This window comes from Notolabrus celidotus, chromosome 22 (assembly GCF_009762535.1).
Source record: "Notolabrus celidotus isolate fNotCel1 chromosome 22, fNotCel1.pri, whole genome shotgun sequence".
In the NCBI taxonomy this organism is placed as follows: Eukaryota; Metazoa; Chordata; class Actinopteri; order Labriformes; family Labridae; genus Notolabrus; species Notolabrus celidotus.
The window spans coordinates 3,035,693-3,063,609 of NC_048293.1; the positions used below are offsets into that span (position 1 = coordinate 3,035,693).

Consider the following 27,917-nt stretch of genomic DNA (forward strand, 5'->3'; position numbering starts at 1 on the left):
CATCATTCATCTTCTAACCATTCAAAGTATTTCACTTTGATCAAATGTCACTCAAGGATTATCACTTCAGCAGAAATGTCCAAAATGTCACAAATATAAACGTAAAAGAACATATAAGAGACTTCAGACGTTATAAGCGGTGTGGTCATGTGTCATCAAGATCATGAGAACAAGCTCTGACTTGTCTTTATTTCATCTGCTAAATGAATGAAGTGAACTTCATTAGCTGAATAAATCAGCCTCACAGGGAAAGATGCATGCCTTAAAAGTTTCCATAAAAACAAGGACATATGACTTGAAGTTTTCCCATTGAATCAAGGGGAAACTACCAGCTCTAACCATAGGAGCACATTCCGGTACAAACATAAAAATACACTCACCACAAACAGGCATCTGGCTGCCAACAGTAGCTCCCCAGCACTAGCTTCTCTTCAGTCGCTCCACTCTGCTGCGAGTGAACGACACCGTTTTGAAACTTTGACTCAGCTCGGTGAGTGGAGGACAATACATCCTGAAGTGAAGGGGAGGGGTGTCCGGCACGCATAAATCAGGAGGAGGAGGGGGGCGAGTTTGGGGTAAGGGGGAGGTTAGAGGGGAGTTGCAACCACATGTGACGCTGGTGCTGCTGGGTGGGGCGCTCTACTCTCTCCAGCTGCGGCCCACAGGGACTGGCTGACTCACATGTTCAAATAAACCACCAGTTCTCAGTGTGTGAGAGTGAGCCTGCGTGTTTATGTCTGCAGTGAGTTGGAGTGATGTGTCAGGCATTCGTAGAAATGTTAAATACCGGTCAGATATGTCTCCCTCTGCTGATATGGAGATTTCTCCCTGACCCAGTATTAAAGAAGGCTGTCAACCTTTAATGACTGTTTATTGTCTTTAAACGTCCTACTCAACTGTACACTTAATCAACTGTGTTTTTAAAGAGGCTTAAAGATACCCAGTGGACTTTTCTTGTGATTACATGTGTCATCACAAAATGTCATGAGCATCCTTGAGTTCTCACATCAACTTCTCATTCAAATATCTAAAGTTGATTTGTGCTCAAAATGTGATTTTTTAAACATGTTTTTGAACTTGTAGCCTTCTTCTTCACTACTTTTGTGTTGGCATTTCTGCTCTATTTCTTCACGTGTTACAGCCATCAACAGTCGTTCATAGGTTACAGTCATTACAACAAATCTGTGTATCTCACATGTGTGCTGTATAACACAAACAAAAGGGTTGTCACATGTGAAAACACTGTGCCATAGTGCTACCACAGGTAAACACATCTACAGGGAGCCTTCAAATTTCCCTATCATTAAAGGCCCTGTGAGGAGTTTTGAAATGGCTGAGAAACAGACTGAAAATGATACTGATGCCTCTTTATGACCTTCAATAGCAAACAAGTCCATCAGCAGCAACACTGACACCTTCTCTGTTGTAATTTTTAATGCCTGAAACCGCCCTGGGGGGGGTAGGTGTCAGACCAGATGATGGACATCTTGCTTCAGAAACAGCCTTTGTTCGACTGTTTTCATGGAAAATAATCACATTGCCTGATAAAGTTGACTGTTGAACACAACAGGATGAGGCTTTAGTTGAAAACACTACTTTTGCATGTAAAGGACAAGAGATAAGAGGTATCACTTTGTCCACAAGGGGGGCGCCAGAATCGATACAAAACAAAAGTTCCTCACAGTACCTTTAAATACTGGTGAAGGTTCATCCCGCTAAAAGGAAATGCTAACTAGATTTATAGCTCCTCGGACAAACTTTTGGTTTGTGTTGATTATGGCGCCCCCTGTGGACAAAACTAGACCTCTTTTATTCTATATTGATTTATGTGTAACTTTTACTTTTTCTTTTTTATATATATATATATATTTTGGGGCTTTTTTCACCTTTATTGGATAGGGCAGCTGAAGAGAGACAGGAAACGTGGGAAGAAGAGAGTGGGGGAAGACATGCAGCAAACAGTCACCCGGCCAGGAGTCGGACCGGCGACCTCTGCGACGAGGACCACAGCCTCTACGGGTGGGACGCCTAGACAGCTAGGCCACCAGCGCCCCAACATTTTCTGACAAACGGTTCTTTAACTTTTCCACAGCACATACTCAGGGAGTGAGTGGCACATGTTCAGGACAAGTTCAGCATAGAGGTACGAGGTAGGGATGGACAATGATTTTCCAATATTTGATTATTCGTTCACTTTGTAAAAATCAAAGAGTTACTTTGAATATTTTCTCATTTTAAAAAAGTGCAATTTTTTCATCATTTTTACTGGTACCCGGTTGTAATACGGTATTCCCGCCAGATCCAGATGGTGGCTTTTGATTATCTTAGAGCTGTTTGCTAACCGCATTTGCAAAGAGAAGAAGAAGAATGCTAACTGCATTAAATCACATAAGAAGAGAACATTTGCGACAGTCGCTGTGATTTTCTCCGTTTCTGAATCTCACACTACTAGAGAGGTATTATCAGAGACTGAGCATGGCTGTAAAATGTAAACACACAACTTTTTATAACAAAATGTGTCACATATTGAGAATCTTCACCACAGAAAGTGTGAAAAAAGGCTGTTGAAGAAGAGTGCTGTAAATCGTCTTAACTGACACCTACCCTGCATGAGTGGTTTTCAACATTAATAATAACATTATAGAAGTTTTCAGTCTTGCTGCTGATGGCCCCGTTTGCTTTAATAGGCTATAAAGAGACATCAGCGTTAATTCCAGGCTGTTTCATAACAAGGTAAAAATCCCCTCACTGGAGCTTTAATGAATCTGAAAAAAAAAGTCAGTGAAATTGATCTGTGGGATCTTATCAAAAAAAATGACGACTGAATGAAAATAAATATGTCAACATGACCGGTTGAGCATCTGTGATTTGTTTAATCAGCACATCTTCCAGCTACAGTCAGCAGGATCAGGTTCTTCTCAGTACAGGGACAGCAAGCACTGAGAGGAACAAAGAAGGCCTGTGTGTGCACACTGACTTATTTCAGGCTTTGTTTTAAAGCTTCCTGAGTGCTGCTTCTATGTGTTCTTTAGAGTCTATAGATGGACACAGACATGGTGCAAACACAATCTAGATCAGGTGTGCATTGCAGATTTTCAAATCTCTTTGGATAGCTGTTCGAAGGATGAGATCTAATTTGTAAATGTAATCTTAGGTCCATGGAGACGTTAGGTCCTGCATCCCATAATTGTGAAAAACAAAAAGAAGTAGTTTTTTTATTAATATTACTACTCATCTCATCACTAAGCGCTGTTGCCTCACAGCTAGAAGGTTCCTGGTTCAAATCCCCGGCTGGGCAGGTGCCTTTCTGTGTGGAGTTTGCATGTTCTCCCTGTGTATGTGTGGGTTGACAGTGCAAAAACATGCTTACCAGGTTGATTGATCACTCTAAATTGCCCGTAGGTGTGAGTGTGTGTGTGAATGGTTGTCTGTCTCCATGTGTTAGCCCTCCGATAGGTTGGTGACCTGTCCAGGGTGTACCCAACCTTCCGCCCGAAGCCAGCTGGGATAGGCTCTAGCCCCCCGTGACCCCTAATGGGATAAGTGGTCAAGATAATGGATGGATGGATGGATCTCATCACTATCACCGCTCCCTCTCTCTCTTATTCTCCTCTATCCATCTTTCCAGACCCAACTCGGTCTCAGCAGATGTGTGTCTAACATGAGTCTGGTTCTGCTCGAGGTTTCTGCCTGTTAAAGGAAGTTTGTCCTCTCCGCTGTAACTAGCTAAATACTGCGATGTACAATGCTCATGGTGGATTAAGGTGGGGTCAGACTGAGTCTTATCCTGTCTTGGTGTTGGGTCTCTGTTCATAATTTAAAATAGAGTGGTCTAGACCTGCTCTGTTTGTAAAAGAGTCTTGAGATAATGTTTGTTGTGATTTGGCGCTATACAAATAAAGATTGATTGATTTATTACTATTTTATTAATTATCTTTATTTTTTTGCTATGAAATAATGAAGTGACTAGGTTATGATCTTATGTGACAATTTGTCCACCCTTTTTTGTTTGCTTGTTTTTCTCCTTATGTTTCTATTATTACTTCAGCTCCCTTCTTTTTCATCCTTTTCTTTTTATTGATTGAAGCAGATACACTTTTCTGTTGCATGAAGACATAAAATTCTGCAAATGAATGAATATTAAAAAAAGATGACAAAATTATTAAAACTATAAAGAAAAAATAAAGAAAATAAATAGGTGAATTTTACCAAAAGAGATTTCTGTTGTAAGAGTTTCAATCCAATTGGCCTGTCTTCAGAGCGCTGCGTTGATTATGTCTCCACCTCTAGTAGGAAAGGATCAAGTCCAGTCCCTGAACACTGATGACGCTGCAGATCTACTTAGGAATAAAGACCATCTTTGTAGATGTTGGATGAATGTTACCAGACTTTGAGGGCCTTCAAATCTATTTGAACACTTGCAGTTTGTGGACCAGAAGGTGGCAGCAAATAGTAGCTCTTAAATCCACATCATTCTTTCAGTCAGTTACTCAGTGGATGTGTCATCTATAGAGAGCTCAGGGTGATAAAAACAGATGGAAATAAGACACAGTGAAGTGGAAACTTAATATTATATATATTCATCTATACAAAGTGTTGATGGTGAGCTTTTTTTTTCTTTGTATAAAAGCTTTCAGTGTAATGAAATGTAAGGTGAAATTCTGAGTGCATTAATAAGCTAATAAAGGGGTCACTTTACAACTGAGCCTCTGAGTAGAGTTGTAAGGTCAATCCAGAAAAAACAGTGTTAGGGTATTTCCTCCTCTGCTGCAATGTTTCCACAAAAATCAACAAAGGCATCATATCAGTCAGGCATTAAGTTTCAGGGCGGTGACCTCCTTTGCTTCTGGCATTTGTCTGTGAGATTAAATGTGGCAAAATAACCCTCAGCATCTTTGTCCAATCACGATCCTACAACCTCTAATCTCTATCTTTAGTGACTGACTTCTGACTCCAGTGCAGTGAGCAGCAGCAGCAGTAGGGGGTAACAATAGCAGTGTCAGATCTGCAGCGGGAGGCAGCAGATTAAACCAAGCTGCAGATGGACGGTGGAGATGGTGGAGTGTTGTGTTCTGCTTATGGTGCCAAAGGGCTGAAACAGCTCATGCCAGAAAGGGCAGTTTTCCGCCTGGCTACACAGCGGCGCTCTGCCCATCACATCGGAGCACAGGAGGAGACGGAGATGGAGACAGACGCCACTCCTCCCTGTCAGCCAGCTCCTTTCCGATCAACATCAAGGCACCTGATTTTTCTCTGTGCCAACCTGGAGCGCGTGAGCACTCCGCTGATCTTTGATCCCTGAGGAGATCTCTCTGAGCTCAGCGGAGTGAAAGAAGGTGGAAAGACTAGCGCATATGATCAGGGGATTGGGCTCACTATCAATCACACAATCTCTGAACTCCAGTTCTAAGACTAACCTGTCATGGTGCCAATCTCTGTGAGCTGATTGAAGATACAGATCATACAGTGGAGCCCTGGACAGGCTATTTAAGGTCACTTTAGCACAACATGGACAGCCATGTAATCATTAGTGATATAGTTTTAACATTTAAATCACTCAAACTTGAATCCTGAGGGTTTTTACGCTCTGCCTTTATTATATATTTGCAATTTAAGAACATAGAACTAAACTTATATATATATATTGAATTTAATAACATCTCAATTCCACCATGTATAAAACAACTTTCAAATGACTGTCAACTATGTGGCTTTAAACTGTGCAACTGACTTTGTACCATTGGTACCAACAGTATAATGTTGGGCATAACACACTAGGGTGTCAATTTCCTTTATAACACCTCGAATGCAAGTCTAAAAGTTCATGCAAGACTAAGCAATCAAAATCTGTTTCATTCATGTGTCTGTAGTGATATCTTATAGACTTAAGAAATGTGTGTGCGTGTGTGTGTGTGTGTGTGTGTGTGTGTGTGTGTGTGAGAGAGGGAGAATTACTGCTGTTCCGGAGCACCCAAGGGCCAAGTCCAGATCGACAGCCCCAGGGCCCCCTGAGGAGAATAAGGGGATCAGTGGAAGATCGTAACCATTCATGTCTGAGTGGTGAGTGGGTTTTGACAAGTCCCAAATGAGGCTCTGATGAGAAGGGTCGCACCATGACGTGCACGCTGTCACTCACAGAAACACACACTGAATATAGAGTACCTGGTCATGTTTGAACTGCATGGTGAGGTCAGCAACACACAGCTCTGCTCCCACTTTTCCCCTCCCGTCACTCACCGAGCAAATATCTCCCTGCTGACAGAGACAAAGAGCGGCTGCACTGCTCACCAGCTCTCTCATGCTCGTCGACAAAAGAGGAAAAGCCACCAACATGATTTGAGAGAAGGTTTGCTGATACTAAACAGCACTGACTCTGAAGCAGTGTTAGAGGATCAGGATTTGTGTGAAGGATATAAAAGGATGGTGGCTGTTTTCAATGAGGGATTGAGAAACAGCATTGTTTTCTCGCGTGCAGCAGATATAAAAATTCATGACACCGAGGGAAACCAGCCAGGAGTTAGGATTTTAAAAAAAGGATGCAGGAGTGAACTCCAAAGAAGATTAGGAGGGCAAACAGGAGGCACATAAACAAACCTTTTGTCTCTGACACTAAATGAAAACCTGATCAGGGATTTTAAACATTAGCCACAAACACATGGGCCAGATTAAGACCGTAGGAAATGGTCTCCAAAGAGCCGTTCACTATGAATGCAGCACAATTCACATTTGGTAATATGCATAACCTATTATTGCAAAAGCACCCTGTGTAGCTACTGAATTGTCCCTGCTCCTTGGTGCATGTTTAATTCAGCAGAGCAGAGATCAAATAGAGAATCATCCCCTTTAAATTTCAGTTAAATTACACGCATGGAAATTGTGTGTGTGTATTAAATCCCCTCTGGATTTGGGTGTGTTTTTGCACAGGGGGGCAGCCTGTAGATTGTTCCTAGTCCATGGAGCATGTTTAATTCAGTGGCGCTGAAAACAAATAGAGACCTCTCTCTTTTAAATTCAATACGATTCACACCTAAACAGACCGTGAGTATTCCTGGGCTGTGAAAGGCTCTATGAATGGCTCTGAGCTGGGAGAGAAGCAGCCTGTGGATTGTGAGTGTCCCTTGGACCATGTTTAATTCAGAGGTGCTGAAATCATTTCATCTGCCCCTCACCCCACTTTCTGGGGTAATTACCCTTGTGCGAGTGTGTCGTGATCCTATAAGACACGACTGCCTGCTCACACCGTCTCCTGCTATATCATCAGTGCAGCAGCTCAGCCCTCACATGACCACAGCACCCACTGATCCTTTCGCGAGACACCACGCAGGAGTCAAGGGCAGCTGTCAATCACGCAACGTAAGATCGTGGGGCCCCAGAATGAGGTCATTGCACATGGTGTGAAAAACAAGTGGATTGGTGCAATCAGGAAAGAAAATACCCTGTGGACGTTTCTCGTTTCAAAGTTTTCATGGGAAAAACAGGGAGGGGAGACTCTGGAAAACAACACGGCACAGTGCACAGAAATGAGTTAGGTAAAACAGAAGAAACAGATCTATGACCTGAAGTGACTCATTTGAAAAACAAAGTATAGTGCTTATGAAGGGATTTCAAGCATGGTGGCTGTTTACATTAAAGTCAATCAGAGAGGTGGAGAACATGCACAGCCAATTTGATCAACCCAGCTGTTACACTGCAAAAAGGGTAAAAAGAAGCAAGTCTGTGCAGCAAGTTCATTTTACTTGATAAGAAATCTTTAAAGGAGATTGTTAAATCTAGAAATAAGCAGGCTCTGAAAAGTATTAAAAAGGTTTGAAATAAGTAGAATATGATGATTTTTTAGCTCAAACTACTTGAAAACAAACTTCCTACAGCACAGTTAGAAGTGAAATATACTGAATATAAGCAAAGAAAATGTCATTCCATTATTTTGTATTTATTTATGCCTTGTACAAAGAGAGCACAGTTCAAGTTCCTTGTGTGTTCAAGCATACCTGGCCAATAAAGCTGATTCTGATTCTGATTCTGATTCTGATACTTAATTTGAGCAAATGAAGGCCTGGGGAAGAAAAACAACACCAGTTTAAGTGAAAAATGACTCAACATTAGAAAACTATGATTACACTGTTTCTTGATATAAACTGGCTCATCTTAAAATAAACCCTAATCCATCTCAAAACCAAAACTAAAATCTTTAAACCAGGTCTTATTCTTAGAATATACCTCTGAAATGTTTCTACAGAAACCACAACAGCAAGCTGGATTACTGTCAACATTTAATACATGTCAGGACTAACAACATATACTATATATCACCATACAGCAGAACTGTGAGCAATCAATAAGATACAAGCTGAACTGTGTCTTGAATAGATGCCTTTTTGAATCAAGCAACTTGAAGTTGTTACTCCATCTTGGAACAAGTTTTATTTTGATGAGACTTTTCAGACTAATTGAGACAAAAAGACATGTTCATAATCAATTTAAGATTCAACCATACATACAAAGATTAAAAACAAGTAAAGAACTCTAAAAACAAGGTCCTTCATCTAACATGTCTCAATCTAAGAATTCAAATCTTTGCAAGTGCCAAATTATTTGCAGTGTACACGTGTTCTTTTCTGCAGACACTGACAGATATTTAGGAATCAGTGTACAAATAGAGCTTACTAAGATCCCTCTAAGATGCTCCTGACAACACTTCACCCTGTTATCTCGTATCAGAGCTTGTATCTCTGTCAGCTCCCTCGCCCCTCTGGGAGATCTGTTTCTCACAGAGCTGCAGAGTAACACTTGGGTGATGTTCTTCAAACGTTCAGATTGTGCTCACTGATCACACATGCCTCCCTTTGACAACTACAAACAGCCCAACAGACCTGATGACAACATCTCCTGTCCGACTCGATTTGCTTCCTGCTCTAAGCTCCCAGATGTTGCAGACGTTCTCCTCCTCTGCCGTTCCAAGGGCTTCCACCTTCCAGCCACTACACCCATTAATGGATGCTAACCGCAGCTAGCCAAGCATGCTCTGACATCATAAGAATTGCATGAGGATCTTTAAATGAAGATGAAATCCCGTCCAACATCCCAGAGAGGGCTCACTTTCAGTGTCTGACATCTCTTCTGATGGATGAGATTCTTCATCTGCTTTTTATAGGGAAGCTTTTGAAACTCCTGGAGCTTAATATATTTCTCTCAAATCATTTTCATGGTGGAATTTAGAAAACCTGGATTAGATCTTTCTTTCCTCAAGACAGGAAAAGTCAATAGAGCTGACAGTGTGATTAAATATGCATAATCACTCATTGGAATTGATCTCTTGGTCAATATTTGGCCCTCTGAGGAAGCTGACATCCTCAGACACATTTCTCAATCAATGCGTTGTGTCAATCTTAATGAATCAGAGCTTCTCGCTGAATGGATTGCATTGTAAAATGGAGCCATGGTTTTTCTCATCTCTCTGCATCATGACTGTACTTCCTTGAGAAAACGTGTAAGAACCAACAGACGGGTGTGTGCTAGGGGTGAGTTATGGCAAGAACTTCACGATACGATACGCATCACAATACTTGGGTCACATTGCGATAGTATCACGATATATCACGATATCACAATATTGTTATATAATGTGATATTCTACACAGTTAACTAAGAACAAAATAGAGATGGTGTATATTTAAATCACACAATATTACTGACAAAATTGAAAAGACAAATTAAGTCAAAACTATTTGACTGAAACAACTTTTCCACTTTATTGTTTTTGAAATACTGAAGTCGTATTTTAGTTCCAACTCGGCTTAAATATGAATTTTTATTTTAACAAAAAATCGATATTAAGTGTTGAAATATCGATATTATATCAGAGGTCAAAGTATTGCGATACAGTTGAGGTCAAAATGATTAGCCCCCCTTGTGAAATCAGATCAAACCCTTGATTTCTCCATGAAAATCACTGTTAAAAACAAGTGTTCATAGTTTATGTGTTTCCAAAATAACAAAGTTAAAATGTTCACTATGTTTGACTTAGATATTTTATTGATGCAATGAATTGAAACAAGAAAAGGTAAAAATGGCATGTCCAAAATGATTAGCCCCCTGGCCCTAAGTAGTCAATAGTGCGCCCGTTCTGAGCCACACCTGAGAGAACAATCTCTTCAAGTAGTTCTCTACAAGGTTGGCACACGTCTCTGGAGGGATTTTGGCCCATTTTTCCAATGTAAATTGTTCCAGCTGGTCCAAAATACATGGTTTCTGAGCATGGACATTCACTTTGAGCACCCGCCACAGATTCTCAACATAATTGGGATCTGGGCTCTGTACAGGCCACTCCAGGACCTTGGTTTTGGTGTCCTTTAAGAACTGTTTGACCAATTTTGACGTAAGCTTTGGATCATTGCCTTGTTGGAAGACCCAGCGCCGACCAAAGCCTAGACTAAGAGCAGAGTTCTTCACATTATCCCTCAAAATGTCAACATAACTTTCTTTTTTCATGATGCCATGCACCAGAACAAGACTCCCTGTGCCTGAGGCTGCAAAACAGCCCCACAGTAAGATGCTCCCTCCACCATGTTTAATTCTGAGGACCGTGTTCTAAGGGTTGAAGGACTCTCCCTTTCTTGGCCAAACATGAACAACATCCATATGCCCAAAAAGTTCCATCAGACCAAAAGATGGACTTCCAAAACTCATCTTTACCTTTCAAATGTTCTCGGGCAAACCTCAGTTTGGCTCTGACGTGCTGCTCTTTGAGTAAAGGGGTTCTTCTGGGACGATGGTCCTGAAGCCCACAACGATGAAGATCCCTCATAACTGTGCTCCTTCAAACATCAACTCCAGAGGAGGTCAGGTCAGCAACAATCACCTTGGCAGATGTCCGGGGCTTCTTGTTGACATCTTCGACTACTTTCCTCTGCAAAGTTAGTGAAATCTTGTGTTTTCTACCACGCCTAGGTTTGTTTCTAACAGAGTTTGTCTCCTTGTACTTTGCAATGATGCGACGTACAGCTATTTTAGACACTGTAAAACGCATGGAAATGACAGTATAGCCTTCCCCCTTGTTATGAGCCTCCGTTATCTTCTTTCTGAGCTCAAGACTGATTTCCTTTGTCTTTGGCATGGTTAGTAAGAGTAGTCCCTCTCAATAACGTGTTCAAGTGCCCTGTTTGGAGTCCCTTAAGTAAATCTCAATGCTGTTTGAATGCTCAGGTGTTGTTAGGAAGCCAACAGACCTACAGGTGTTGTTAGGAAACAAACTGACTGCTCAGGTATGTTTTAAAAGAAAAAAATCACATGGGGGCTAATCATTTTGACCACCCCATTTTTCACTATATTTGATATAAAGTTATCCTAAAAATGTATTTTACATTCCAAAATGTACCAAAGCTACTAAAGAACACTGGTGAATGTTTGCTTATATCAAGTTTTATCAATGATTCAAACATTGGGCAGAATTTAAGGAAAATGTTCCAGAATTCTTGGGGGGATAATCATTTTGACCTCAAGTGTATATTGCTGTATCCATATTTTTTCACACCTCTAGTGTGTGCTGTCAGCAATTAAATATTTCCTGCTCTTGAAACTTCTGCAAATAAAAGTTAATATCAACATAATTAAACTTCATCAGATTTCTTTTGAATTTAGTATTTAAAAAAATGGAATCATGTTAGTTTAGGTATCTCTACATTGAATTGTTTTCCTCATTCAGACACCACACCAACGCTTTCATCACTATAGTTTCTGTGAAGAGCTCTTTGAATCTGAGCTCTGAAGGAGAAAGCTGAACACAGGGTTTTCCTGGGTCGCATTTACAAGAACTGAATGGCCGTGTTGTAAAAATATCATACAAACTTTAATAATGCAAAATGCATAAACCGTATTAAGTCAAGCAGAAGCACTCAGGAATAAAAAATTCAGTGATTAAATTCATGCATTATAAACCCTCTCCATGTAGTGGGTTGTACAATTTATATCATATGGCTCTGAGTGCAATTTAATTTAATTGTGATAATAAATGAGTCCTCCCCCATGACTTATAAAGAAACTAATGAAAAGTGCTTAATTTTAAGATTCAGCATCAATATCATGGAGACAATAAAAGATTCAAAGGACTGATACTCGCATCTGAGTCGGCTCTTACTGAACAAAGTAAATCAGAGTTTCACTCACATGAAAACTTAAGTTATGTTAATCGTTTTGGTTCTCAGGGTCAGACCGATGTGGACTAGACAAGCTGTGGTTGAGTGCTCATCCAAATCAGGCCCTCACACCCTCAGAGGGATTTCAAACTTCAATAACCAATGGATGGTTTTCTGAATTGAAATCTTGACCTCTCCGTGCAGCCTTTTGTCATGGCAGGGCCAACCTTTGATTAAATTCACACTCCACCACAACCTCTCTCTCCTGATCTCCTTTTTCATAACTCTTGTGTTCTCATTTCTTATCTTGTCTCGTCTTTGTTCTTCTTCATCCCTCTCCCTCTCTCTCTCTCTCCCTGTTTCTCTCTCTCCCTCTCTCCCTCCCTCTCTCTCTCTTTAACGTGATCCCTTATCATTCCGTAGCATTGTCACCCACTCTGCCTACCACTCTGGACTACAGCTGGGTGCCTGCATTTGCTTGATGATGCATGAAAAGAGGCATTATGCTGTCACATTATGTCACGAATTCCATTCTTAGAGGTTCTAAATTATGACTGTGCATTTAAAAATGGATACTATAATAAAAAGGCTCATACAATGGCACACTGTGGTTTAGTGGTTTAGTAAGAAGCTTTCCACCTGCAGGTTACACGAAGGCCACGACAAGGTGAGGAAGAAATGAGACAAGAAATGAACAAGGAAGTGGTGATGAAACTTTAAGGGTTCACCACAGACAGCGATAGTTCTCAACATTAACAGGCAAGTATAAAGAAGAGAAGATTTTAACTTATAACACGGCAGAGGAGCAGAATAGAATAACTTTGCATGTAACCTTCAATCAGCTTGCACGCAGCCTTGTTGAAATGCAAACTCAGCTGTGGCCCTCTGTTTGTCTCAGCTGCACGTGGAAGAGTGATTATGTGTGGAGAGATCTAAATGAGCTTGGAGGTTCAGTCAGTTGTTTACTCACTCATGAATTGAATGCATGATCCTGTTTCTATTAGCTTAAGCTGTACCTCTCAGAGTAGAGGCTAGCTAACATATAAAAGTGTATTCTTTAACATACTGTGAGCATGTTTGAATGTAAAAGGAATCAGTTGTTTTCGTCATTACATGTTTGATATTTAATAAGTTTGATAGATTTAAAAGTGAGGAACTGTTGTTTTTGTTATCATGTGTTGATTTTTCTTATCATGTTAAAATAAAACCAAACGACCCTTAAAGAAGGTCACCTGCACACTTTGGCCACAGCAGGGTTCAGGGAGGACATCTTTATTTGCTTTGTCCATCCTGCAGGACGAGCAGTTACAATAACTGTCAAACTACTTCCTGTCGTTTCTCACAGAAATGCAGATCGTGCATTTTTGTGTAGCTTCCCTATCACGGTTATCATCCCAACACTCACATCCTCTTTCAAATGTTCCCTTTGTACTAACAGGTAGACACTTAGTATAAAACAGAAGTTGGCAGAGCGTGTTTGTCTGAACTTAACTTTGGGGGAATTCAACACTGTAATGGTTGTGTGTTGGTATATAACAGTGGTTACCTTTGAAAGCTCTAACGCAGTGGTGTCCAAACTTTTTTCAAAGAGGGCCACATTTGATGTTGTCAGAATACTTCAGGGCCAGTGGCTCCTACTGAGACTTAGGTGACTTAGGAATCCTAAAAGTTATATATGAAATCTCTATTTTATAACAATTATTTTACATGTTTTTCTCAATAAATCAGTAACTAGGAAGTCCTCAGTTCTCCACAAGCCACTTATACATTAGCAAACTTTATCTTCTTCTGTAGAATGTTTTCCTTAAGGTCGGGCAATGTGGGGAAAAAATATTGTCTCGTTATTTTTCTATGACAGGATCACGATCTGGATTTCATCACACTTCTTTTTCATGTTGTTTTTAAGACTTTTCTGACCAGCAGACGACATTTTAAGAGCTAAATAATTATTTTCCTGCATTCTGAACTATTTTTTATGCACCAAATTTTGCCTTTTCTGCACAATTTCATAATTTTGATCTTGTCTTGTGTCTTCTGAACTTTTATTGTTCATCAAGAACATTTTCACATCATGATAAAAACATTAATTTGAAAAAACCTGTCAACTTTAAGAGTTCTTGTGTTTCCTCCTAATTATATTCCTGCAGAATATTCAGAGCTTTGAATTTATAAAAGTAGTCCATGTGAAGCTTTTTGAGATGTTTCTGGGTTGACTTTAGTTTTGTTTGTGCGCTTGAAAGAAACTGCAAATGTACAGATGATTCAGAATGTGATTAATTTCTTTGCTATAATAACACATTTAAAGATGGAAGCTTGGGGCCATAATTAAATGGACCTTGGGCCGCAATTGGCCCCCGGGCCGTACTTTGGACACCCCTGCTCTAACGTCTTCATATGTTCCTCTGCTGTACCTGTTCACAAAATCACAGTCATGTCTTCCCGATTTGATTAAATTATGCACCTTATCAGAATCCATAAGTTTGATATTTTCAGTCTGTTTTCAATAAACACTGAGCTTCTTTGTTTTTTTGTCTTCCATCCAGCTGTATCTCAGCTGAATTTAGGGAAGCAGCTGAGGCTGTGTGCAGAGGCTGGCTAATTATTTCTCTCTCAGAGATAAAAACAACAAGCCAAAAATAACTCAGCAGCTCTAACTAGGACTGATACAACTTTCCAACTTGAGGTTTTATAAATATGGATGAGCAGCTATTGTTACCAGAGCTTCAATCATCTCCTCAGATTAAACACTGTCAGTCTAGACGGGCTGTTTGAGATCACATCAACAAAAATCAGTAATGAATGTTTAAAAAAAGAGCAATTTTTTTTTTAGAATGGAGGTGGTTTGAATTAGTGGTGAACTGTAATTGTTTTTTCAAGGGCAGATGTCGATAATTTGGGCAGGTTAGCTGATGGCTGATATGTGATGCCGATTTCATGTTGCTGTTGTTATTTTTGCATATGATAAAATAAAACAATTTAATAGTATACCATCCATTACTCCATGCACATTACAATCAAATATACGTGGTTATCTTAGCAAGTATCATGTTTAGATGGAATTAATTAATCAATGAAAAAATAGATACATTGCTTTAGATCTCAGAACATGATATTTATGTTGGAAGCAATACTAAACTGCACTATTCTACACATCATACAACAACAGAATGCACATTAAACACCAGCCAGTAGCTGTTTTGGATTTGATATGCTGTCATTTCTACATAGCTTATTTTGTCTTCTGTACATATTTTTATTATCATTATTATTTGTATTTATATCTTATTAACTTCTTATTCTATTAATATTATTTGATATTCTTACTTATTGTGTATAGGAGCAACTTTAATGACTGAATTTCCCCCGGCATGAATAAAGTATTTCTAATCTAATCTAATCTAATCTAATCTAATCTAATCTAATCTAATCTAATTTAGGATGAGAAAACATGTCATCACAACAGCAGCCACACTGGCAAAGCCCCCTGCAGTGTCTGCAGACATTCTCATTATTATTATTATTTCAATACACTTCCTGAATGCAGCAATTAGACGAGGCTGACTATTTCAAAGTGCCTTTAATCAGCCTGATCAATCAGTCCAACCGATTAATCGACTGCACCAATTAATCGCTCTCTCTAGTGTGAATGACACCTAAAAAAACATTAAAAAATGTGAACCTACAGTTGTCTTTTCAAGAACAGATATCAACATATTGACGGAGAACATATGACAGCATCAACACTTGTTTTCCAAATAGATAATAATGAAGTCTGCTGTTTCCAGAGAGTATGCATATGAAACCATGTCACCTAAAGCATCTTAAAAAAAGAAACAAAAGAACAAAGATATAGTTTTTAGTAAAAACAGAAACTTTTTTCTAAGTAGCTGTAGAGAGTAAATTTCACTTTATTCAAATCTACCAACCTTAAATGATAGTGGCATGGATGTCAAATTTGTCATCAAGACTGAATTAACTCTTTGTTTCAGAGTGAAGCTGACTATCATTAGCTCAGTAAATGAGCCTACAGTGGTGAGTACTGTTTGTGGATGCTGAGATGTTAACATCATGCTTATAAAGTGTGGAACTGATTATATCACTTGAACTGACAGTGACCATCCAAAGGGAGCCTTGATTCTCAATCACTGCGCTCCATGTTGGGATGTTTTAAATAAAGGCCAAGCTGCCAATTCCAGGGCCCTTTGATGTGAGCTTATCCATCGATGAGCACACATCGAGTGTTGTCTCACAGCGTAGAGCAGCTTACACTCTGCATGACGCAGGGGAAGCTGTTGTGGTGCAGCACAAGTGATTTAAAATAACTGGTTTCAGAGGACAGCATTGCTGCTGTCACATTGTGTCTGAAGGTCCCTTTAGTGATTCATTCTGTATTGATTAACACAGAAAGTCAAACCTAATCACATTCACAGAGCGGTATGAAAATCGAGGACAGCCACTGGAACAGTTTCATTAGCGGCAATGGTCCAGACACTGTCCTGTGGGAAAATCTCAGTAAAGGGGGCACGATGAGGATCCGCTCTGATGATCACAAAGTGGAACATTTTGGGAAAACAACGAGGATTTCAACATTACCTCTGCTCTGGTGTTTTAAAGCATGGCTAAACACCGAACACATCCATTATATCAGACCTACGTATTTATCATGCCTCTGGGGTTCCTCTGTTCGTCAAAGAACAAAGGAAGTGGATTAAAGAACAAAACCAGTTTTACAGCATAATAAAACCCCATGGCATGCAATCCAGTATGTAAAACTTCGATGGGGAAAGCCATAAATGTGTCATTCTGAAGAGCTAATGAGCTAATAGATGAACACAGTCACGTTCCTCACACAGATTTTATTGGCCACCACGGAGGCAATTACTGATACTTTCTAATAGGCATCAGATGAAACTGTGAGAGTAATGAGAGCAGGAGACGGAAATGGACGTAACCTTGAGTATGACATTAAAGGCAAGGAAGGCAGTCGATACACACCACGCTTTAGACTCAGTGCAAAGTTAATTGATGAAGCTCCATGCATTTCAATGCACTAGTCTACTTTGATGATATATAAATGGTCTTAGTTCTTTCCCTCCGACATGGTCGACAAACACCCAAAAGGAAATATCAGCATCTTAAAAAACACTGTCTGAACCCATGATCCCTACCAGTAAACACACACACACACACAAAAAACACAACTTCCTTTTCATCCATAAAATCTGTCTGGGTCGGTCTGACTCATGTCATCCATGGAGAATGTGTGGCTCTTTTGGATCAATTTTTCTGCTAGGATGCCTCAGCTGGGAAATTTCGAAAAGCTGAAAGCTAAATGTCAGCGACTCTGACCTCTCACTTGTTTACTCCGTTGTTTCATCAAGAGAGACTTTGAACACTAACATCTTAAAGTTCAAGCCGTCAAAGTTTTAACCATGTAATTGCGTGACACAGATCCACTGTCAGGAAAATGAGTATTATCATTAATATGTTTAGACACTGAAACACTCGAGCATGAAACATGAAGGCACAGAGGATGTGAGACACAAATAGAATCATCCCTGCCTGCGGGCGGACGCTGGCTCATGGTGTGCAAACAAGGCGTCTTCCAGGAATCACACAAAATTCATGTCATGCAACGCATTTGAAGAACCACAAACAATTTGACAGTAAAAACAGAGACAGGAAGTCCAACAAAAGAGACCAAGTAAACCACAATGACATTTTAGCCTGAAACTTCTCTTCGGTCTGCTGACTGAAGTTCTTCTGGCTTCCCGATGGAAATATGATAACAGACATTATCATGAATCAAATTGAGGAACCATAGGAGAGTCTTGTGAATTCAATATATGGGCTAAATAGGGCTCTCCATGCACAGCCAACCTATGTATTCAGGTGCCCAGGACCTCCACACACTGAAATGACTTTACTCTGACTTTACTGTGAGGGAACAGCATATGTCAACATACAATAAACTGTGTGATATTGAATGGTGAAATGTTGATTGGTCATGTGACCATGGGTATTGTTCACAGCTGTGAATGCCCGTTTAAATTTTGATGGGAAAACCTGAGGAAGCGACCGGCGGAACGCAGTGTTTGCTCACTTCAAAGTCACGAGTCAAGAGTCAAGAGTACGGTCATTTCAGTTAGCAGAGGTCAGTTTATTGTTTTCCATATACACACTACCAGTCAAAAGTTTGGACACACCTTCTCATTCAATGTTTTTATTTATTGTAATTATTTTCAACATTGTAGATTAATACTGAAGACATCAAAACTATGAAATAATCTGGTTTTGCCATAATCTGGATTACAACAGTAGTCAAATAGGGCTATCCATTGTGTACTAACCCTACCTCTGAACAACACAACTGATGGTCTCAAACACATTAAGAAGGCAAGTCATTCTACAAATGAACTCTTGACAAGGCTCATGTTCATTAGAAACCATTCCAGGAGACCACTTCATGAAGCAGACTGAGAGAATACCAAGAGTGTGCAAAGCTGTCATGAAGGAAAAAGGGGGCTACTTTACAGAATCTAAAATATAAAACATATTCTGCTTTGTTCAACACTTTGTTGTTAATTCAATAATTCCATATATGTTATTTCATAGTGTTGATGTCTTCAGTATTAATCTACAGTGTTTACAATCATTAAAAATAAATACAAACACTGAATGAGAAGGTGTTTCCAAACTTTTGACTGGTAGTGTACATGTCTATATATATTGAGAGAGTATGTGTTCAATCAATCAATTTGTATTTTCAAAGTGCCAAATCACTATCAACGATCCCAAGGCACTTTACAAAAAGAGCACGTTAGACTGTACTCTTGTTAAATTAATTCATTAATGGTGATCATTTTTTCGTGCATTTGTTTTTCTTGAATTTTTAAAAATTCAATATAATGTATTGCTCAAATAAAATGTTTGTAAAAATAGAAAACAATACTTTGTGGGTGGCATTCAACTTCTGAACGTTTCCCAGAATGCAGAAAAATCTAAATGGAAAAAAACTTCATCTGGATAAAATCAAAAACAGATTTCATAGTGTCCGTCTAAAGCAACATACTCCAGCACCGTTAACACTTTCCTAAAAGGCACACCCCCACCCTGCCCTTTAGATAACCCCCATCCATCTGCTGCAGCAAAGAGATTAAAACAAATGCTTCAACTATTTTGACTTCCTTTTAATTTCAGCTGCAAAGACTATTTTCTTTCGCTCCTTGTTTATAAATGAATGTCTTTTCTTTTATTTTGAAGAGATTTTCACACATGTATCCTTGAAAGCTGAATAAATACATGTTCTCTAAACAAACTGACATTTTACCCAAATGAAGAGTCCAATATGTTCACCTTTAAACTATCTGTTGTGCACAACCTTTTTCCAGGATTTTCTGTATCTAAATGTCAATAAAAGCTTGGCACAGCTTATAACGGTGACATCATAACCATGTGACATTTAGGAAAGATGCAAACTGTCCATTCAGATAAAACTCAAGAGCCAGGCTGAGGATCAAGACCTTGATGAGTCAGATCTCTCCATTTCCAAAAGTATTACTATGAGAATCATTAGATGTGTGACTGGAGGCACTTCCACTTTCACCCGTGAATCACCCAGACTGGAACCCACCAGACTTGGGGCCAGAGGTCTTGGTGCGGTGGTATGGTGGCCTCATTGTGCCATATGGAATTGTTTTTTTTTCCCAGTGAAAGCCAAGTAAACGCCAGCAGACAAGCCAACATCTGAACCTGTTAGTGCAAAGGTGAACTCCGGGCTTCAGTGGCTACCACAGCTGTCATGTGTAGACGGGTGACTGTTGGTGCCTTGACCAGAGTGGGCACCGAGACAGGTCAGGGTGAGTCTTGAATGAAGTAGCTCCTGGGCGTCCTGTCAGTCTTCTAAAACAGACTCCATGAGGCACAAAGCGACACTCAGGCACTCCTTCGGGGTGCCGCTGAGCTGACAACTACCCAGACTTCACCGTTCAGAAAATAATGCCGGTGGTAGAAGACGGAGACAGTTTGTGTGTTTTGGTATAATACGTGTACAGAATACAAAAAGTAATACCGACCCAAATAGCTGAATAATCCCTGATGACTTCTGACAGAGCTTTTGGAAATCCCTCTGTACCTTTGCATAAATAAGAGGTGAGGCAGAGGTGGGGATGGATTTAAAGTGCTTCATATTACTGGTTTGTTATCATGCCAGTTTTTAGTAATCTCAGAGGCAGGTGTTTCCACTGTGGAATCTGTTCACAGTGAGGTCTGTGGATTATCCTTTTGAACCAGCACATTTCTGAAATGCTGCAGCCAGTTTTTCAAACATTTCTCAGCTCTTTAAGCATCACAAATAAAGCTCCACATTACTCATTGTACTGGGGATGGCGTTCAAAGCCTCACAGATTTGCAGCTGAGATCTTATATCCTTAGAAAGTGAAACTGAATACATCCGATCTATGCACATTGTTTCATGGTGATGCAATGGGATGTTGAAACACCGTATAACCTCTGCATTAGAACACAGAGCGAGAAAAAAATACTGCTGCACACGGACAGAGGGACTGCAATGCCCCTTCCCCTGGTTCTGTGTGACATTATCAGATCACATCAAGGTCAGTCACTTGAATCACAAAGTAGTCCCCCACATCCCCTACTCTCAGTGACAAACAGTACGTCCACACGTGCCTTCCACACAGTATCAGATTGAACCACAGGGAAGAAAATCACTGCAGTGCTTAAAGTCCAGCTTTTCAGATCAAATTAGACCCATAATGCAATTATGTTCTATCAGTGAAAAGTGTATAAAAACAACTTTAAATGTCCTTTTCTCCTCAAAGGTAATGTTAGTAATCTGTGATTGTTCCTGAACACCACAGAAAATACATGACCCCAATTACATCATGAATAATTAAAGCAGCTGTTGTGTTGAAGCCATTGTTTATCAATAAGTAATTATCTAGAAAGCAATGGAAATAATGCACAATCAACATACAATGACTCTCTCAATAAAAAGGATGATTTTTAGTTCTTTCCCACCTTAAAGATGTGGATTGAAACAAAGACTTTCACTGACTGTAACCTGGGATCTGAACTACAATTAGACAGACTGAGTAGGGTCGATATAACTGTGCCAGAGGGACTTCTCTAATCAAGTGATAATTAATTGAAATGGCCAGTTAATTCCACTTCTGCTCACACATCGCTGAAGTTTCAGAATGAAAACCACATGTTAACCATGTAGTTTTTTCTAGATTCAGCTTTTAAATCAGTTCTAATTCTAGAAATAGAAGGTAACAGATTTACTCTTCAACTGGAATGCAGTGTGAAAGAGTATTTTTGTGGTTGGTCTGAGATCTACTTATCTCTATTTATTGATTTTCTTTGGCAGACAGTACATATAAAAACAAAATCAGTGCATACACATATCTCTGTATGAGGTAATCAGTGTGCAATACAGGTATAAAAACAGAGGCAGTATGGCATGTACATCTTCAGACGGTAATAAAGTGCCTATAATTATATATATATATTCTGGACTACCTCACCGATCGTCCGCAGTATGTGAGGGCCCAGAGGTGTCAGTCTGACACCATCGTCTGCAGCACGGGGGCCCCCCAGGGAACGGTTCTGGCTCCATTCCTGTTCACCCTCTACACTGCAGACTTCACCCACAACACAGCGAGCTGCTACCTGCAAAAGTTCTCTGACGACTCCGCCATTGTTGGCCTAATCACCAATGGGGACGACAGGGAGTACAGAGAGCTGACGCAGGATTTTGCAGTCTGGTGCCAGAGAAACCACCTCCAGCTCAACGCAGGAAAAGACCAAAGAGCTGGTGGTGGATTTCAGAAGACACAAGCCCCCTCCTCCCACACCAGTGAACAGGGTGGAGGGGAACAGACATTGAGATTGTGAAATCTTACAAGTACCTGGGTGTTCACCTGAACAATAAACTGGACTGGTCAGACAACTCAAATGCACTGTACAAAAAGGGACAAAGCAGACTCTTTCTGCTCAGGAGACTCAGGTCTTTTGGTGTGGAGGGGGCTCTTCTGAGGTCCTTCTTTGACTCTGTGGTGGCATCAGCCATCTTCTTTGGAGTGGTCTGCTGGGGAAGCAGCATCTCTGCTGCTGACAGGAAGAAGCTGAACAGACTGGTGAAGAAGGCCAGCTCTGTCCTGGGCTGCCCTCTGGACCCTGTGGAGGTGGTGTCTGACAGGAGGATGATAGCAAAGCTATCTTCTCTGATGGACAACACGTCAGACCCCCTCCAGGAGACCATAACAACACTAAGGAGCTCGTTCAGTGACAGACTTCTTCACCCGCGGTGTCTCACAGAGAGATACCACAGGTCTTTTCTTCCTGCAGTGGTCAGACTCTATAACCAATAATATATATATGTGTGTGTAAGATATGCTTATTTTTTACCTCTTTAATTTTGATTTTAATTCTAATTGCTAATAAAGTTTTAATAATTGTTCATTTATAGGCTCTTGTTTGCTTTATATATTTATTTGCACTGTCTACTTTGTTACTGTAACACTTGAATTTCCCCGTTGTGGGACGAGTAAAGGAATCTCTTATCTCTTATCTTATAACATTATCCCACCCCCGCCCTTCCTCCTTGAGATCTACTTTGACACAAATAATGAAAGTGTGACCTGTATGAAAACACACAGATTTAGGGATCAATCCTCAATTCTCAAGTTTAGAACAAGAAGACCTTACATGAACTGGACCTAACTATCAAAGCTGAGGGTTTGTAAACATGTTAATCTAATGTCATGTCAGAAAAAAAACCCAGATAATTTGATATTGCAACCTAATCCGATTCAACACAACATATCATCCCATGATGTCAACTGAACCATGTTTTTTTATGTTTATTGTTTAGCTGACCTTTTCAACCATCAGTCTTTAATCTCTATATTGCATTGACAGTTGGTAACCCCCAACACTACTGTAAGATTAAAGACTAAGCATACTAACAGAAACAACCCTTTCCCTAATCCTCCTTGTCTACAAAGACTCTACTGTAAACAGTGAGACTTAAAAATGTAAGCAAAAGAGAGGAGCCCTACCAAACCCTCCTGCACCGCCACGTCCACAGAGAAACATTACCACCGCTAACTTTGAAGGTTCTCAAGGAAAAGCTTGAGAAAACTGACCACAAGGTGAAACTGCACTCGTGTACTGTGCAGATATAAATCAATATAGGTATATGGTAAGCCTCCCAGAGTGCAAGAATCCTTTTTGCCCTGATTCCTGCAGTTTACAGCACAACAACACCCACTCAGTGCTACTCTGATGATACTTTTACAGTACTATCACCGTTCCTCTGCTGGCCAGTGTTCACCTCAGGGATGCCCAGTCTTACAAAACTATTACAGAAAGAACTCCACTCCACTGTACTCCTCCACTCTGCCTTCCCATGAGGCTCGGCCTGCTACTCAAAAGCTCTTTTAGAGGAACAGGCATCTGCACCGTCACTGAGGCAGGAAAACCAGTGATATCCATTATTCAAAGAGTTGCTACATGTCTTCAGATAAGATGAAAGAGATATGCAGCCTGGAATAAGTTGATGAAAAACAAGACAAAGAATTCAAGGCTTTATGCAAGGTCACGTTTTGTTGATTTGAAGTATGTTGTTTTTTAAACTTGTCTTTGAACAGACATGCTGGATGCAAGATTTAGACACTAACTAGTAAACATTTTTTAATTACTAACAAGCGGCAACCTCCGGTCTCAAAATATGAAGCCCATGCGGAAGGGTTATAAACTGCAATTCATCGAGCGTCCACTAGAGGCTGGCTGCAAAAACATCGGAAAACACATACACACCCATTCAAAGAAGACGATCTTACAGCATAAATAATAAACATGTTTACAGCCTGGTTCAAAAAACAGCTTGGCTCTACATAGCTAATCTCTCTATCAGCACACACTGTACGGGGGTGAATTTTTTTCAAATGCAACGGTTCAGAAGATATTAAGATTACGAGTTTTGCCCAAATAAGGACATGACTGACTTGACTGTAAGGGCTTGAACATTGTAGCTGTCAAACCCCGCCTCTTTACCTCACACTAAGTTTGGTTGAGTTCAGCAATACCAATATGTCTCCCGCCAACGATTGGCTTCAAAACAGTGCTCAGAGACAGATGGGTGACGTCACGGATACTACGTCCATTATTTATAGTCTATGATTACTAGCAAATGTTAGCGTATAACATATTTTCAAGTTGCAAAAAAATCTCTTAAAGCTGGGGTTGGTAGTCAGATTTAGATCCACTTTTTGTTATACTGGTTAAAATGATCTTTATGTCCTGATGGGAATCACTACATAATGGGTTCTTAAAAAAGAGGTAAAAAAAGCTGCTATCTACAGCTGGAGTAAACCTGGGAGAACACTAGGGCTGACCCCAAATAGTCGAATATTCGACGATTCGTTCTAACGAGCCTTAGTCGACTGCCAATCTCATAGTCAAATATTTGCATATATAACGTGGATCATTCCATTCAAACCATGGGGGTGCTCAATGTCTAAGGCGGCTGTGGCTCAGTGGGTAGAGTCGGTCGTCTATCAGTCGGAAAGTTGGCGGTTCGATCCCAGCTCCGGCAGTCACATGCCGAAATGTCCTTGAGCAAGACACTGAACCCCAAATTGCTCCCTCGGTTGTTCAGCGGTGTGTGAATGTGTACGAATGAGATTAGCTAATACTGAAGGTCCCTTACATTGGCAGCCTCTACCATCAGTGAGTGAATGGGTATGAATGGATGAATGTGACGAGTAGTGTGTAAAAGCGCTTTGAGTAGTCAGCCAGACTAGAAAAGCGCTATATAAGTACAAGTCCATTTACCATTATTTTCCTGTTTCCCGTAAAAATAGTGTCTCATTTAGCCTATTTTGATATAAATATAGACTTATTTAATGTAATTCTGAGAACAGCTCTTGAAGTGTTGAATCTCCTTAAAGTGGTAATTAAATCTCCCCTGGTAATTAAAGGTGGATCATTTAGCGGGAGCTGTGGAGCAGACGTACCTCAGCTAGTCTTTAAATCTTTCTACGTTCATGGCAGCTCAAAATGTCAGGAAATAAAACTTCAGTTGATCCTAAAAATAGTGATGAAGATGAGGAGCAGCTTCATGAAGAGGGCTGTGAGATCAAGGATTACTGGACCACACAAAAACTGTACGGGGCCAAAAGAACGAGGAGGAATACCCAAAGCTGTCTGAAGCCTCAAAAACAATCCACAGCATCCCATCCACCTCCACACCATCAGAGAGGATATTCTCAAAGACAGGATTTACAGTCAACAAAGACAGGAGCGCACTTCTGCCCGTACACACGATGGTTTTCCTCACGTACAGTTTGAAAAGACTCAAGCGGACAAAGACGTGATGAAAGACTGTTTTAAAAGGTTCTGTTAAGAGATTTAAAAACCCTTTAGCTGGTTCAGGTTTGATTTTGAACATTATACAAATGTTTAGTCTTAAGTTGGACAAACTACCCTCTGCAGTGCTGCTCTCTGCTGTGTGAACACTGTTTAAATATCTCCTGATTCCTTTCTCTATAGTGGAGCGTTGTTCCATGTTTAATGGATGGTGGCCTTATTTGAGTTTTCTCTCTCCTTCATCACCTCGTTGTTTTTGCATGAAGTTTTATACTTATAATATTCTGTTGTCCCTTTTACTTTAAGCTATGAGTCTCTTAATTGTAAAGGGTTATGTGTAATATTGTCATGAGGTCACCATCATGCAGACTTTGGGTCAATAAGGAAAAACAACAAACATTCCACTATTCGTCGACTATGAGCAAAATCTGATGAATCAGATTCGACTAAGAAAATCCTTAGTCAGGCTCACCCCTAGAAAACACCAACCAATCCCTGCCATCAGGAGACAAAGTCCTGAGGAAATGCTACATTCACATTCATGCTAGTTTTCCGTGACTACAAACCCTAGCTTTAATTATCTTGAATAGAATTTAATGATTTCCAAAAGAAACAGAACAACAAAATAAACATTTTTTTCCAGGCTTCTATCAACAACTAAACCCTTCACTTCAACACCAGGCTGCTCAGTGCTGCTGTGAAGGTCTTAAAATGAGTAATGGCTATGTTTTTCTTTATTGCGTGACTTGAGTCTATTACACTTAAGTGGATCCAAGTGTTTACCCCTTTTAAAAATTTGCAACACAGAAAAGTAATGCATTTTTGATGAAGGCCAGCAGAGGTGCAACATAGCACACTAGCAGTGCCTGAATTTGTATTGCATAGAGCAGCACTTTTTCTGGAACAGCCCCCTGAGCAATAACCTCACTTTGACTCCATAAACTTGATCTAACCCTGACAGGTGCTCCCAAACACAGCCGCCCCAGTTTAACAAACACCATAACATTGAGCTTTAACAAGTAAACATTCAAAGTGTGCTGTTCGTTCTCTTTGAGAAACAGAGGAGGATGCAGTTTGTGTTAGAGTTGCATGAGTTTGAATTGTGGTCTAGATTGAATTACTCATCGGCCCAATTTGTCGATTTGGATAATGGTTGCGTGATCTGGAGACTGGAGGCAGTGGATCAGATGTTGACTAAAAGGCAGGCTATGCTTTTTATCATGCTCTCTGAGAAAAATCTTGAATTACATAATCAATCAGTATACATGTTTTGTATTTCCTACTTTCAGAATAATGCTAAGTTGTTGTGATTTATTGAAAGCTCGGGTTTCAAGTCTATACAAACAGATGGGTTTGATTTAAATGGAAGAAAACACAGTAATTGTTGCTCCACTTACATTGACTACATCTAACCAGCATCAGCACAAAAACATTCCTTTATCTTAGAATTATGAGCATTAATCGTACTTTAAGGTTATTTCCCCCTCATTTTTCAGACTTGCAATATGTATATTCAGCAGATAACATTCTATATGCTTTCCACATGAGCTAACAAAATGACAAACAGTTCACATAAGCTCATAACAATCCACTGAGCCTGAAAAAAGAGGCTAATGGCTGAATCTGAGGCAAGCAAACAAATGTGCTACAGCTGCTCCATATAACTATAGAATTTTATACATATTTTTTTCTTGGAATGAATACATTATGTATGCTGACAAGGGGATATCAAGTAAGCACATTACATATTCTCAGGAAACCAAATACAGGACAGTAGGGATGGATTTAAGAATCATATCCTCTTAATTTCACATTGCAGTGAATCAGAGAACTGCCATACATTATGCAAATTGATCATCAGGGAAGCAGCTCAGCTAACAGTTTGTTGTGGTTTAATGTATGCAATGGTGTCAGTAGACGTGTCATATGTAATTTATAAGAGAAGAGGTTCTTAGCTGATGTGGAGAGGAAGAGGAGAAGAATGTGGGTCATGTTATGAAGACACAGTATTCACTGCACTACAGGAGTCAGTGTGACCTTGACTGTTTCTCCACAAAAGAGCCCACAGCCTCGATGAAAGGTCAGGTACAATGCTGGTTGTACAGCATGGGCAGACCTTGGTCTGATCCAACCAATACCACACAGCTGGATGGAGTCCAAGCAGTGAACTCTTCTACTGCAGAGTACCAGTGGACGGAGGGAGCAGCAGACTCTGTCGGGAAGCTTCTACATGGGACTGCAGGTCACTGGACAAACAGTCAAACCAGAGCTGATGTGTGACTGTTGTTTCACCCTCGTCCTCACAGTTGGATTTACAGTAGAAAGGACAGAATGCAGCAGTCCATTTGAGAGAATTACTGAAATATCACTTCTCTGACTGTTCTCAGCGGG

General features: G+C 40.1%; 1 protein-coding gene across 2 annotated transcripts in view; it reads right to left on the reverse strand.

Annotated features, from left to right (window-relative positions):
- The window catches only part of sash1b (SAM and SH3 domain containing 1b), a 66,762-nt gene that overhangs the window by 18,392 nt on the left and 20,453 nt on the right, over nt 1-27,917 (reverse strand). Inside the window, exon 1 of one of the 2 annotated variants that reach the window (XM_034675510.1) lies at nt 381-497. The exons of the other annotated variant lie outside the window; for it this stretch is intronic. The gene's annotated coding sequence lies outside the window, so the exon portion shown is untranslated. Of the gene's footprint in view, nt 1-380; nt 498-27,917 lie in introns of those variants that run through there. 2 annotated transcript variants of the gene reach the window in all.